Raw genomic sequence first — 13,427 nt, forward strand, 5'->3', positions numbered from 1 at the left:
AGGAAAGAGGCTGTGGGTATTAAAAGAGGAATGGGTCCCTGCCTCTAGATTTCCCTCCTGCCCAATATTGGCTCACTGTGACAAGTTTTTTCCTAGGGAGGAAGAAATGAAATGATCTTGTTGATTTAACTCCGTTAGTCGTGTGCTGAAGCGCAGGCTTTGTGCTGGGCCCTGGGACCCGTGGATTCATAAAATAAGTATCACATAGTGCCGAGTCACAAGAGCAGCATTTAACAAAGAGCCAGCCTCACCTTTGAGGGCTGTGCAGCGGTCTGGGTGGTCCAAAGAAGGAGCCCACCACCACCAGAAAAGCTATTCACCGTCCCTCCAGGCCGAGGGCTAAGGTTCAGGAAGGCAGGAGGAGTTCTGAATCACGGGGATTTTCAAAAGCTTGGGGGTTTCCAGGTTGGTCCCTGTAGGAGCCCGGATGGCGATGGGGAAGGGGCACGTGTGAACCTGTCCTGCCTCAGTGAGGGGTGGTCGCCTGAAGTTGAAAGAAAGAGGAAAGAGGCGTGGGAAATGACTCCGTATGGGGATGAACTGGAGGAAGAGGAATCCAGAACAGAGTGTGGAGAAGGGAAGACATTTTCAGTCCTCCACCCTCCCAGCAGGTTACCTAAGGCGCGCAGGCCTGGGCAGCAGTGGTCACTGAGTTCATGAGGGTGAGGATGAGGATGGCTCTCTCCCCTCACCCTCTTTCTCTCCTGGGGGTGAGCGGGTGAGGTGGGAATGGGGGGAAGGTCTTGTGTCTTCTGTGGTAAGGTCCTAGGGAAGTGCTGGCTTCCCTGACATCCACAGCATGCATCCTCCCGAGACAGGCTGAGCTGGTCTGTCTCAGTGGGTCCTGTACTGTTACACACACACACACAGAGAGAGACCTACAGTGTCCACATTCAGGGTCCCCGTCTCTCCTCCCTCCCAGGAACTCTCCAAGCCTGAGCCTACATACCCTACCCCATCCCCCGCCTCAGCCTCCCCCACACCCACTTCCAGGTAGCCTGGGCTGAGCCAGCTACCCCGCAGAGGCAAAGAGCCCGGGATGTCACCAACGAATCACTGCCAAACTAGAAACAGCACCGGAGCGCGCTCCCTTGAGGACCCGTCTCCCTCCAGGGAGATGCTGAGTCCTAGTGACACGTTCCCTAGTGCGTTTCCAAATCCAGACACGCAGCAGCTTTGCTCTGGCCTCAGTGTAAGCCAGGGCCCCGGGCTCACCTGCAGCCACCCCCGGCCTTGGCAGCTAACCCCACATGCCCTGAAGGGCAGCACCCAGCAGGCCCTGGGCAAGCAGCTGCGGAGCTGCAGGCTGCAAGAGCTGCCAGCGCCAGCCTGGGGCCACTGCTGGCCCACTTCTCTTCAGTAACTCTGCCTCTCTCTGCCAGCGCCTGCCCCCTCCTTCCCTGACCTCATACTTCTTTGTCGGCCCCCACAGAGCCCAAGTCATCATGGCTAACCTCTGGGACAGCTGGGTACGAGCCGCCCAGCTCAAAGACTTGCGTACTGCCTCCTGAGTCCCAATCCTTCCAGAGGGCCTGGTGCATCTTAGCTGCCAGCGTGAACAAGAGGTGCCGATGGAATTTTTCAACATTTGTTACTTTTGACATATCCAAAATATGCTAGCTCCCAGTCCTCCCTGGGCCCAGCCTAGACGGATGGGCTGCTAGCAGAGTGTCAGGATCGGGAAGATCTGGGAGAAACCCTGCAGCAGAACGAGGCTGTCTCCCAAGGCATCTGCTTCCCCCGCCTGCCGCCACCCAGCGGAAGCTTCGCCGGGGCCGCGGCACCCCTGCGCTCCTGCGCAGCCCTGCCACCTGGCTTCCGGGCCCCCGAGCCCGCCTCCTTTCCCGTAATGCCGTGCACCATAACTCTTAGCACTTTGCCATCTGCCAAAGAGAATCTGTGTGAGCTCCCTGCAGGGCTGTCATTCCCTCTCAAACCGCCTTACCCACTCAGGTCAAGCTCAGAAGAAGTCCCCTGTAAGGGCCAGGGCCCTGGGGCCAGGGAGGGTGAAGACACAGCTCAGGCATGATAACCAGACTTCTCTCTAGGCAGGAAGCTAAGAAGACACAGTGGTGGAGTGGACTCCTTGAGTCCACTGCCAGGCAGGGAGGGGCCAATACCCAGCATCCTCTGGGGTTTCCAGGCATCGGGAAAGCATCCAGTCAAAAAGTGGAAGCAAGCCGGGCGTAGTGGTGCACGCCTTTAATCCCCATACTTGGGAGGCAGAGGTAGGAGGATCGCCATAAGTTCAAGGCCACCCTGAGACTACATAGTGGATTCCAGGTCAGCCTGGGCTAGCGTGAGACCCTACCTCAAAAAAACAAACAAAAACAAAAAAAAGGAAGCAAGGGGCTGGAGAGATGGCTTAGCCGTTAAGGCGCTTGCCTGCAAAGCCAAAGGACCCAGGTTGGATTCCCCAGACCCACATGAGCCAGATGCACAAAGTGGCACAATTGTCTGGAGCCCATTTGCAGTGGCTGGAGGCCCTGGCATGCCCTTTCTATCTCTCTCTCAAGTAAATAAACAAAAATAAAATATTTTTTTTTAAGTGGAAGCAAGAAGCAATAATCAGGGGCTTTTTTCTTATTTAAGATTAGATTTTGGGGGTGTTGAGGTAGGGTCTCACTCTAGCCCAGGCTGACCTGGAATTCACTATGTAGTCTCAGGGTGGCCTTGAACTCACAGCAATCCTCCTACCTCTGCCTCCTGAGTGATGGGATTAAAGGCGTGAGCCACCACACTCGTTTAAGATTATTTTTTAGAGGTAAATACTTCACCAAGCTTGGTGGATGATGCCTGTAAACACCACACTCAGGAGGGTGAGGTAGGGGAGTCAAAGGTTCAAGGCCAGTCTGGATGACACAATGATTTCCCCCATGTTTTTATTTCCAGAAAATTTCTCCTGTATCTTTTCCATGTTTCTTTCTTTGCACAGTTCAAAGCAAATCTGAATGTATTTGCTTAACCTCTCACAAAAAGTATCACACTCTAGGGCTGGAGTGATGGCTTAGCAGTTAATGCATCTGCCTGCAAAGCCAAAGGACCCAGGTTTGATTCCCCAGGACCAACATTAGCCAGATGCACAAGAGGGCACATGCATCTGGAGTTTGTTCGCAGTGGTTGGAGGCCCTGGTGTACCCATTCTCTCTCTCTCTCTCTCTCTCTTTCTCTGTCAAATAAATAAATAAATGTTTAAAAAAAGTATCACACTCTACATAGCATTCTGTACTTAACGTTTGTCACTTAGCAGTACATTCTAGGACTGGGGATGTAGCTCAGTGGTAGAGCGCTTGCCTACCAGGCACAAGGTCTTGGGCTCTGTTCCAAGCCCTACATAATAAAAAAGAAGAAGGAGGAGGAGGAGAAAGAAGAAGCAGAAGAACTAGGGCTGGAGAGATGGCTCAGCAGTTAAGGCACTTGCCTGCAAAGCCTAACTACCCAAGTTAAACTCTCGAGTACCCACATAAAGCCAGATGCACAAAGAGACACGCACATCTGGAGTTTATTTGCAGCAACTGGAGTCCCTGCTATGCCCATTCTCTCTCCCTCTCTCTCTCTCTCTTCTTTGTATATCCCTCTGCTTACAAATATGTATATCCTAGAGATCTTTCCAAATCAGTACAGGCCATTTCCGCAGTCCAGCCTCAAAGAATGTCATTGAGTGGTTTGTCCATTCTCTTTAAGTGTGACTGTGATCTAGGGTAATCTTACCCTGTAGCTTTCATCTTAGGACCAAGGCTAAGGGATCCCCTACATGTCAAAGAGCCTCTTTGTTCCTTTGTTGGTGAAATGTGGCTGAGTCCTTGGCCTATTTTTCTTGAGGTTGACAGTCAGGTTTCCTTGACCTTTCAGCGTTCTTTATATCTCAGGGAGATGATTGCCCTTTGTTATGAATTGCAATTATTTTTTTTCTCACCTTATTATTCATCTTTTGGCTTTGCATAGGGTGATTTTATTTTATACACAAGTTTTGTGTTTGATTTAATGTCGTCTCACTTCATTGTCTTTCACAACTTCTGAATTTTAAGTCACAGAAGTCCTTGCTCAAAAGGCTGACAGGAATTTACCCATGTTTTCTTCTGGTCATTTTATGGTTTCAATAATTTCATTCAAATATTTGGGAATTGAGATATAGCTCAGTGATAGAGTGCCTGCCTAGTATATGGAGAGCCCTGGGTTCAAGCTCCATTACCTCCCATACGACCAAAAATTGGTTTGCTTGGAATTTTCCCTGATTTGTGGTGTGAGGTAGGGATCCAACTGATAGCTTTCTTTTTCTTAGTCTCACAGTGGTATTTTTTAAAGTCTTTCTTCATGCCACCCCATTTAAGTTAATATTTTTATCAAACATTGAATTCAGAGCTGGAGAGATGGATTATCAGTTAAGGCACTTGTTTGCAAAACTTGATGGCTCAGTACCCATGTAAAACCAGATGCACAAAGTGGCACATGCATCTGGAGTTCATTTGCAATGACAAGAAGTCCAAGGGTACCCATTCTCTCTGTCTCTCTCTCTCTCCCTCTCACTGCAAATAAATAAATTTAAATATTTAATTCAAACATACCTATTTGGATATTCTGAATATGAATTCTATGTGACTATACACATTTTGAATTATTTAGAATTTATGGTCTGTTTTAATTTTTTTTTTCAAGCAGAGAGAGAGAGAGAGAATGGGCATGCCAGGGCCTCTAGGCACTGCAAATGAACTCCAGATGCATGTGTCACCTTGTGCATCTGGCCTTACTTGGACATTGGGGAACCAGACCTTTCTGCCTGATTAACTCTGATCCTATGGAAAAGAAAGGAAGTCCACGCAACAATTGTGAATGGAGTGAAGGATGGATGGATGGATGGATGGATGGATGGATGGATGGATGGATGGACGAACAGAAAACACCCACCCCAAGAGTCACTGTGGGCCCAGATTCGGATTTCTTAGCAGAGTTACTGGCCTTGGTGCCTTGTTATGACCATGAGGATCAGAGGGAAGCAGGACCAGGCTAGAAGTCACCATAGTCTCTCCCAGGAAGATCTGTGGTCACGGAAGGAGTCTGGTCCACTTTGAGGTGTGTCCTACTGACCCCGTCATCCACAGCGAGGAGCCCGGCATCTTTCTCACCTGGGTGGAAGATGCCCAATCTAGCTGCCAGCAGCCACCTGTGGAAGAGGGAGCAGCCCTCATTCTCCTGTGCCAGGCACGGGTGAGCTGATACTAAAGCAGTACCTGTCCCCACCCACCAAGGCCCCCACTGTTATTGTCACCAGCAACCACCCCACAAGAAGAGCGGCTCTGGGCTGCAGTGGGCACCGCTTGACAATGCACCGAACTCCATCACTCCACGTGAGGCTCTCCGCCCCACTCGCCCGCGTCACTCTGCTGGCCTCACTTGGACGATCTTGTACGTCATGCCTCAGGCAGGGAGGTGAGGGCTAAGGTCAAGTTCAAAGCCAGGAACTGCATGGCCATCATATACCCAAATAAAAATGTGGAACCAAAACACAGCTGAGGGCTGGGAAGATGGCTCTGTTGGTAAAATGCTTTCCTAACAAGCATGAGGACCTGAGTTCAACCCCAAGACCCATGTAAGCAAGCCCATCATGGTGGTGTATGCTTGTAATCCCAGCACGAGGGAGAGGCGGAGGCAGAGACAGGAGTATCCCTGGGGCTCACTGGCCAGCCTAGACTGCCTGGCAAGTTCCAGCCCATTGAGAGACCTGTCTGAAAAACAGGTGGAAGGCTGGAGGGATGGCTTAGCTGCTAAGGCGTTTGCCTGCGGACCCGAAGGACCCAGGTTTGATTCCCCAAGGCCCATGTTAGCCAGATGCACAAGGGGGTGCATGCGTCTGGAATTTGTTTGCAGTGGTTAGAGACCCTGGTGTGCCCATTCTCTCTCTCTCTCTCTCTTTCTCTAATAAATAAAATAAAATAAAGAACAGTGTTCCAAACGGATAGCACAGGAGGTTGTCCCTTGGCCCCTCATGGAGTTCAGGCTGCCCTCAAACTCACTCTGTAGTGGAGGATGGCCTTAACTTCTGAGTCTCTTGCCTTCACCTCCCAAGTGCTGGGATTATAAAACGTTCGCCACCACACTCAATTTATGCAGTGCTGGGAACTGCACCCAGGGCTTTGCCCATGTTAAGCAAAGCATTCTATCAACTAAGCTACATCCCCAGCCCCATCCAAGTGACTTTGAAGTCAATAATGCCCAACTTTAAACCACTGGCCTGACCCCAGCAGCCATGGTCAGAGTGACAGCTATGTTTATAGCATAGGATTGTTCTTTTCTGGGCCAGAGGACAGGGTTTGCAGAGTTTTCAGGGAAATTGTGAAATTATGGTACTCCAGAGGACCCCTGCCAGGACTGAGAATATTTTCAGCAGTGTGTGTTTACAAAGGAAGAGCACAGGCACATGCACACACACACGCACATACAAACACACACACACACACACACACACACACACATACACACAGGCAAATTAAATAATGGATCGTGAAGATGTTTACACACAGCTCTGGGAGGGGCACATGAGCACCTGAGGCTCCTGCCTTTCACACCTGCATCGTCAACACCAGACAGTCATGGTCAATGCAGCACCGGCTCAGCGGAGCGGCGGTGCCCAGCAATGCCCCACATGGGCGAAGGCTGGTCGCGACGCTCTCTCTCCTCTGCCAGGTGGCCCAGCTTCGTGGCCTGCAGTCACCCATCTGATGACGTCTCTGCCCAAGAGGAAAGTGAAGCAATTTGTTCTGGTATGAGCTATTAGAAACCTCCTACTCTGAGGTTCTTGACTTGGGAAGAGAGAGGAAAAACATCACTTACTGCAAGGAATCTTATATTACTGATGCAGTCGGGTGTGGTGGCACATGCCTTGAATCCCAGCACTCGGGAGGCAGAAGTAGGTGGGTTGCCATGAGTTCGAGGCCACCCTGAGACTACATAGTGAGTTCCAGGTCAGCCTGGACTAGTGTGAGATCCTACCTCGAAAAACCAAAAATAAAATAAAATAGCCAGGCGTGGTGGTGCATGCCTTTAATCCCAGCACTTGGGAGGCAGAGGTAGAAGGATGGCCATGAGTTTGAGGCCACCCTGAGATGATATAGTGAATTCCAGGTCAGCCTGAACTAGTGAGAGCCTACCTTGAGACCCCCCCAAAAAATAAAATAATAAAAAAGACAATAAATATGAAACTATTCATGTATGATCTCAGAGAAACAAAATTAAATATCTATGAGGCAAATTTCTATGGAAGAAAACACTGGAAGGAAATGCTCCAGTGTTCCTTTTTTGCATATTTTATTCATTTACTTGCAAGCAGAGAGAGAAGAGAGGCAGAGAGAGAGAGAAAGAATGGGTACACCAGGGCCTCTAGTCACTGCAAACAAACTCCAGATGCATGCATCACTTTGTGTATCTAGCTCTACGCAGGTACTGGGGAAACAAACCTGGGTCATTAAGTTTTGTAGGTAAGTACCTTAACCACTTAGCCATCTCTCCAGCCCTTCCCTTTATTAATATTTTTTATTTTATTTATTTATTTGACAGAGAGAAAGAGGGAGAGAGAGAGAGAGAGGAGAATGGGCGTGCCAGGGCCTCCAGCTGCTGCAAACAAACTCCAGATGCATGTGCCACCTTGTGCATCTGGCTTACATGGGTCCTGGGGAATCGAACCTGGGTCCTTTGGTTTTGCAGGCAAGTGCCTTAACCACTAAGCCATTCCTACAGCCCACCCTTCCACATATATATATACAAATATATATATATATATACATATATATATATATATATATATGTGTGTGTGTGTGTGTGTGTATTTATATATATGTATGTATATATATGGACACACATATATATATGCATAAAGATCCTTTATTCATTTCAGTATTTCTCAAATTACACACATACAGGGAGCATGGAATCATTAATTCTACAAACAGAAAACTAAAATTCACACCAGTTGAGAGTATCTTGTACAATATGGTAGTCTGAATGTAAATGACCCCATAGGCTCCTGTGTCCAAACACTTCATCCCCAGCTGGTGATGCTGTTAGGGAAGGCTGTGGGACCTTTAAGAGGTGGAGCCTTGCTGGAGGAAGTGTGTTGCTGGGGATGGGCCTTGAGATTTTATAGTCCAGCCCTGTTCACTGCTCTGTCTATATCTACCTACCTATCATCTATCTATCTATCTACCATTTATTTATCTATTATCTTTCTATCTATCATCTATCTATCATTTATTTATTTATTATCTTTCTAGCTACCATCTATCTATCTGTCATTCATTTATCTATTACCTTTCTATCTATCCTCTATCAATCATTTATCTATTATCTTTCTATCTATCATCTATCTATCACTTATTTATCATCTATTATCTTTCTATCCTCTACCTCTCTCTGTCTCTCCTTCCTGTGCTGAGTGTCACAGGGACTTCTCGCTCTTCCCTATCACAATGGACTCTACTCTTGGGAACTTTCACGGAATTAAACCCTTTTTTGCTGCTTCTGGTCTGGTATTTACTCACAGCAACAAGAAAGTGATGGATACATCTACTAACACAATCTTTTCTATATTTTTATGCAGCCTGTAGCCCAATTTGCCCTCAAGCTCATTTCACTGTCTGGCAGAGGGTAGCCTTGAACTGGGTCCCTTGCCTCCACATCCCAAGTGCTGCAATTCCAAGTGTGCGCCACCATGCCTAGTCCATGAAGTCCTGAAGATGGGACTCAGAACTTCCTGCTTTCTAGGACAATACTCTACCAACTGAGCTATACCCAAGCCCAAAATCCCAATCATTTTTGAGAAGACAAGGTTATAGGCCAGGTAAGGAGCGGGATGGAGAAGACTTCCCAGAGGCCCGGTCTTCTGCAGCTGTGGACTGAGCAGCCGGGAGTGAGCACATGCGTTCACTTAGGCAAAGGCCTCAGTGCGCGGTGGTGTCATTGGCTACCATGGAGGATGTAGGCAGAAAAGAAGGAGAACGGGTTGGGACAGGTAAGGAGAACTAATGTGATTTGGTTTACTGAATTTGCAGTGCCCAAAGGCTCGCTAGATAAGGAAGGAGACATGGGGAAGGGGCTTCGCTGGAGGCCAGGGTGTGAGACCCAGCAGGAGAATTCCTGAAGCCATGGACTTAACTGAGTGTGCCCACATGACTTGCATGTACCCAAAAGGGAACAATCAGACTGTTCCCGTGGCTTACAGAGCTCACATGGGCTCTGTCATCCATCCATGCTGCCCAACTTGCTCCCAGCACTGCTGCTGAGTTAGTATTGAAGACCCTCTTAGAACCTTCCAGTGATTTTCCTACTGCCTGGCCCTGGGGGTCCCATGGCTGTACCCTTTGTGGGTGTGATGTCCACACATCAGCCCTAACTCTCGCCCTGTGTTTTCAGAACAATCCGAGAGAAGCCATCCCTGTCCTAGGATCTGGAGTGGCGTGAGCCTTCCTATAGCAATCCTCTAATGGCTCCTATTTCCCTTTTAGATTTGGCCAGTGGGAAGCTTAGCAGACAATCTGTGACCTCTCTTTAGCACCTGATAGGATTGCAAAGTGTTTTTGGGACACTGAGATAACTAACATTCTATCTTGGCTGTCTTACAGCCCTTAGTCTTTGTGCCAATTTCTTCAGCAATGAATTTCTATAAATGAAAGTCAAATTTTTCTTCCATATCATGCCCTCCCATTGATCCTAACTTCTTAAGTTGCACAAAACAATTTTACCCCCTCTCTCTCCACGATAGCCCTTCAACTCATGCTCTCCACTGAATGTTACTATTTTAGGCTCCAGAGCCCAGTTTGGGTTTTTTATTTTGGGTTGTTCTTTTTTATCATTTCTCATGGACTTGAGATGCTAAGGAATCTTCGTCCTGGGCTGTGGGCACAGCTCAGTTGGTAGAGCACTTGCCTAGCATGCTCAGAGCCCTGGGTTCGATCCCCCGCGCTGCACAGAGAGTGGCGGTGTACCCCTGCCCTCCACCTCAGAGGTGGGGCAAGAGGATAGGAAGTACAAGGCCATCCTCAGCTACAGAGCCAGGCTGAGGCCAACCTGGGCTACATGAGGCCCTGTCTCAAAAAAGAAAAAAAGCTGGGCATGGTGGTACACACCTTTAATCCCAGCACTCAGGAGGCAGAAGTAGGTGGATTGCCGTGAGTTCGAGGCCACCCTGAGACTACAAAGTGAATTCCAGGTCAGCCTTGAAAACCAAAAAAAAAAGAGGTCTGGAGAGATGGCTTAGCAGTTAAGATGCTTGCCTGTGAAGCCTAAGAACTCACATTCGAATCTCCAGGTCCCACGTAGCCAGACGTACGATGACACACGGTCGCAATGTCGCACATATGCACAAGAGGGCACACGTGTCTGGAGTTCATTTGCACTGTCTGAGGGCCCTGGCGCATCCATTCTCTCTCTCTCTCTCTCTCTCTCTCTCTCTCTCTCTCTCTCTCTCTGCCTCTTTCTCTCTTCCTCAAATAATTTTTTTTAAAATAATTTTTCATTATAGGCTCCACAGGAGCCTTGTTTTCCCTGGGCATCTCTTTTACCCCTTCCTTAGCCCCTCCTCAGTGCCCTCAGAATCAGGGTGCCCCCCGCAGCACTTGGGATAGCCACAAGCGGGGTGTGCTCTCCTACCTGTCTCCCCCATGGGACTAGAAACTCTGGGCCTCCAGCTAAGGACCAGCTGGGTCGGGAGCACCAGAGATGCCCAGCAAGTGTTGTTGGTGCTGGGGAGATGGCTCAGTAGGAAAAGCTCTGAGTTCAGATCCTGAGACCCACACTAAAAGCCTAGTGCTGCAGGACACCTGTAATCCCAGCGCACTAGAGAAAGGAGGAGGATGGAGACAGCAGCAGTGGTGTCCGAAGGCGCTTGAAGTTGTCCATGCAATTTCTGACCCCACGCACCCAGATGTGGGCACCTGCACTCATGTACGTGAACACACACACCCCAAATAAAAGCATTGATTGAGGAAGTGGGAGGATCAGTGAGCACATCCCCCTCACTCAGAAATCCCAGCACTCGGGAGGCAGAGGTAGGAGGATCACCATGAGTTCGAGGCCACCCTGAGACTACACAGTGAATTCCAGGTCAGCCTGAGCTAGAGCAAGACCCTACCTGGGGGCTGGGGGCAGTAAAGGGGCAGAGAACGCCTGTTCGCTCCATCACGTGAGCCTGTCTGTCTGACATCTCCTTTCCATCCTCTTTCCTGCACCGCCTGGAGGCCCTGGTTACCTGGGTCAGAGTTTGTTCTCCCCAGCTAAACTCAGAGTAAATGTCGGTAAATATACATAAGACAGAAGTGGTCCTTCAGGGGCAGCTGGGGTAAATTTTCACAGAAGTACAAGATTTCACAGATCAAGCATGCCAGACACTGGGTACTCTGATCTGCATGCTTACCCAGGGGCTAATGATGTGCCAGGCCTTGTTCTGAGCTCTCAACAAATATCACACTTAATCCTGTAACAGCCTCATGAGATGGGTACTATTTTTATACCCATATTATTTTCCCCAAGTCCTCAGCATTCAAAGCAGCAGTCTTGGCATGAAGGAAGATGCAAATATTTAGTCATTGACTTAAAAGCATCTTAGCTCCACTCAGCCTATTATGTAAACACCTGGTGGGTTGAATGTAGACTCTGCGCTGAGACTCAGAGCACCCAAAGGACCCCCCCCCCACCAAGAGTTTATTAAGCACCTACTGCATGCCCCATGTTGCCTTTCATTGGTTTACATCCTGGCAGAGGAAACACACTCCTAAACAAATCAGCTATGCGACCCAGCATGGAGAGGAGGCAGGACCTGTGAACGACTTCCTGCTGGGTGTGATGTCTCACTTCTGTGTTCACACAGACCAGAGTTTAAGGTGGCACAGCAGAGATGGGAGAAGGAAGAGCGCAAAGGACAAAGCTTGGAAATAGCATTGAGGGACATGTCGGTGACAGGAGAATGAAGCATGTGAAGAGTGGGGGGTGACGGATAGTCATTCAAGGAGTAGCCTCTACTGCCATGCCTCAATAAATAGTCATTTCTTTTTTAAAATACTTTATCTATTTGTTTGTTTATTTATTTATTTACTGCATAGAGAAAGGGAAAAATAGGCACACCAGAGCCTCCAACCACTGAAAATGAACTCCAGGTGCATGCAATACTTTGTGCATCGGGCTTTACGTGGGTACTAGGGAATCAAACCCAAGCCATTGGGTTTTGTAGGCAAATGCCTTAACTGCTGAGCCATTTCTCCAGCTTCAAGTATACTCATTTCTGTCCTAGAAAAAGAATTTTTTTTTCCGTCTGTTTTGAGATAGGGTCTCATGTATCCCAAGCTGGTCCCAAAGTCACTTCACAATATCACTGAGAATGACCTCAAACTTCTGATCCACCTGCCTCTACCTCCCAGGTCCTGGGACTATCTGCATGAGCCACCGTGCCAGGTTTGTGTGGCTCTGAGGAGACAGTCTAAGGCTTCATACTTGTTAGGCATGTATCTATCAACTGAGCCACCCCAGTCTCTGGCCTAGAAGGATTCTCAAGCAGCTGTGTGAGGGGAGATGGAGAGACTCAAATGGAGAGAAATCGGTTAGGAGGCTGTTTCGGTAAACTGAGGAAGAAACAGCGGGTGTGGAAACGAAGCCTCTGGATCTGGGGCATTCAAGAGCGTGCGGTTTGGACTGCGACGTAGAAGCTCCAGGTGACACAAGAGCCTCGGACTTAGGCATCCAGGAGGGTGGCACCACAAGGGAATGGGATCTGGGCCGGGAGCAGGCTTGCAGGACCAAGGACGAGCGCAGACAGTGGACAAGGCTGAGCCGCAGAAACCTCTGTCACCTCCGCACGGGTTTGCTCACAATCTCGCCCCGCCCCCTTTGAGTAAAATATGATGCATGCGTCCCGTCATCACACGGAAAAGCATTGCCCTTTGATGGGAAGTAATGATGACCTTTGGGTGGGAGAACTGGTTTCATCAATAACCCTACCTCACCTTTGTAGCTTTATCGTGTCTGGGCCCCACTGTCCCCCACAACCATAAGGCCAAGACTTTTGACTGGGGAAGGACGAATGATTTTATGCTGGGAAAGAATGATCAGGAGCCTCAGTCATTCACCCAAATTGAGCCACGGACCGAAAGTGTCAGTGTGGCCTTGCATGTCCCCCTCAGAGGCCTTGGGGTACACTCTCTACCAGAAGGGAGGGTGTGAGCTTCGTCCGCCAGCTCCTGACATATCTCTAAACTTGGCAGAGGAATGTCACCTGTCTTGGCACCTTCTCTGGCCTCAGGCAGCCTGTGTGCACAGGTGACTGTCTTGAGGCCAACACCATGGCTCCCTAACTCCCTCCACGAAGTGAGGCTTCCTCAGCAGGGAGGCTGCACAGCTCTTTAGTAAAAACAACAGAGGGTGAAAAAATATTTCTCTCCCTCCCACAT

Source organism: Jaculus jaculus, chromosome 10, assembly GCF_020740685.1.
Source record: "Jaculus jaculus isolate mJacJac1 chromosome 10, mJacJac1.mat.Y.cur, whole genome shotgun sequence".
Classification (NCBI taxonomy): domain Eukaryota; kingdom Metazoa; phylum Chordata; class Mammalia; order Rodentia; family Dipodidae; genus Jaculus; species Jaculus jaculus.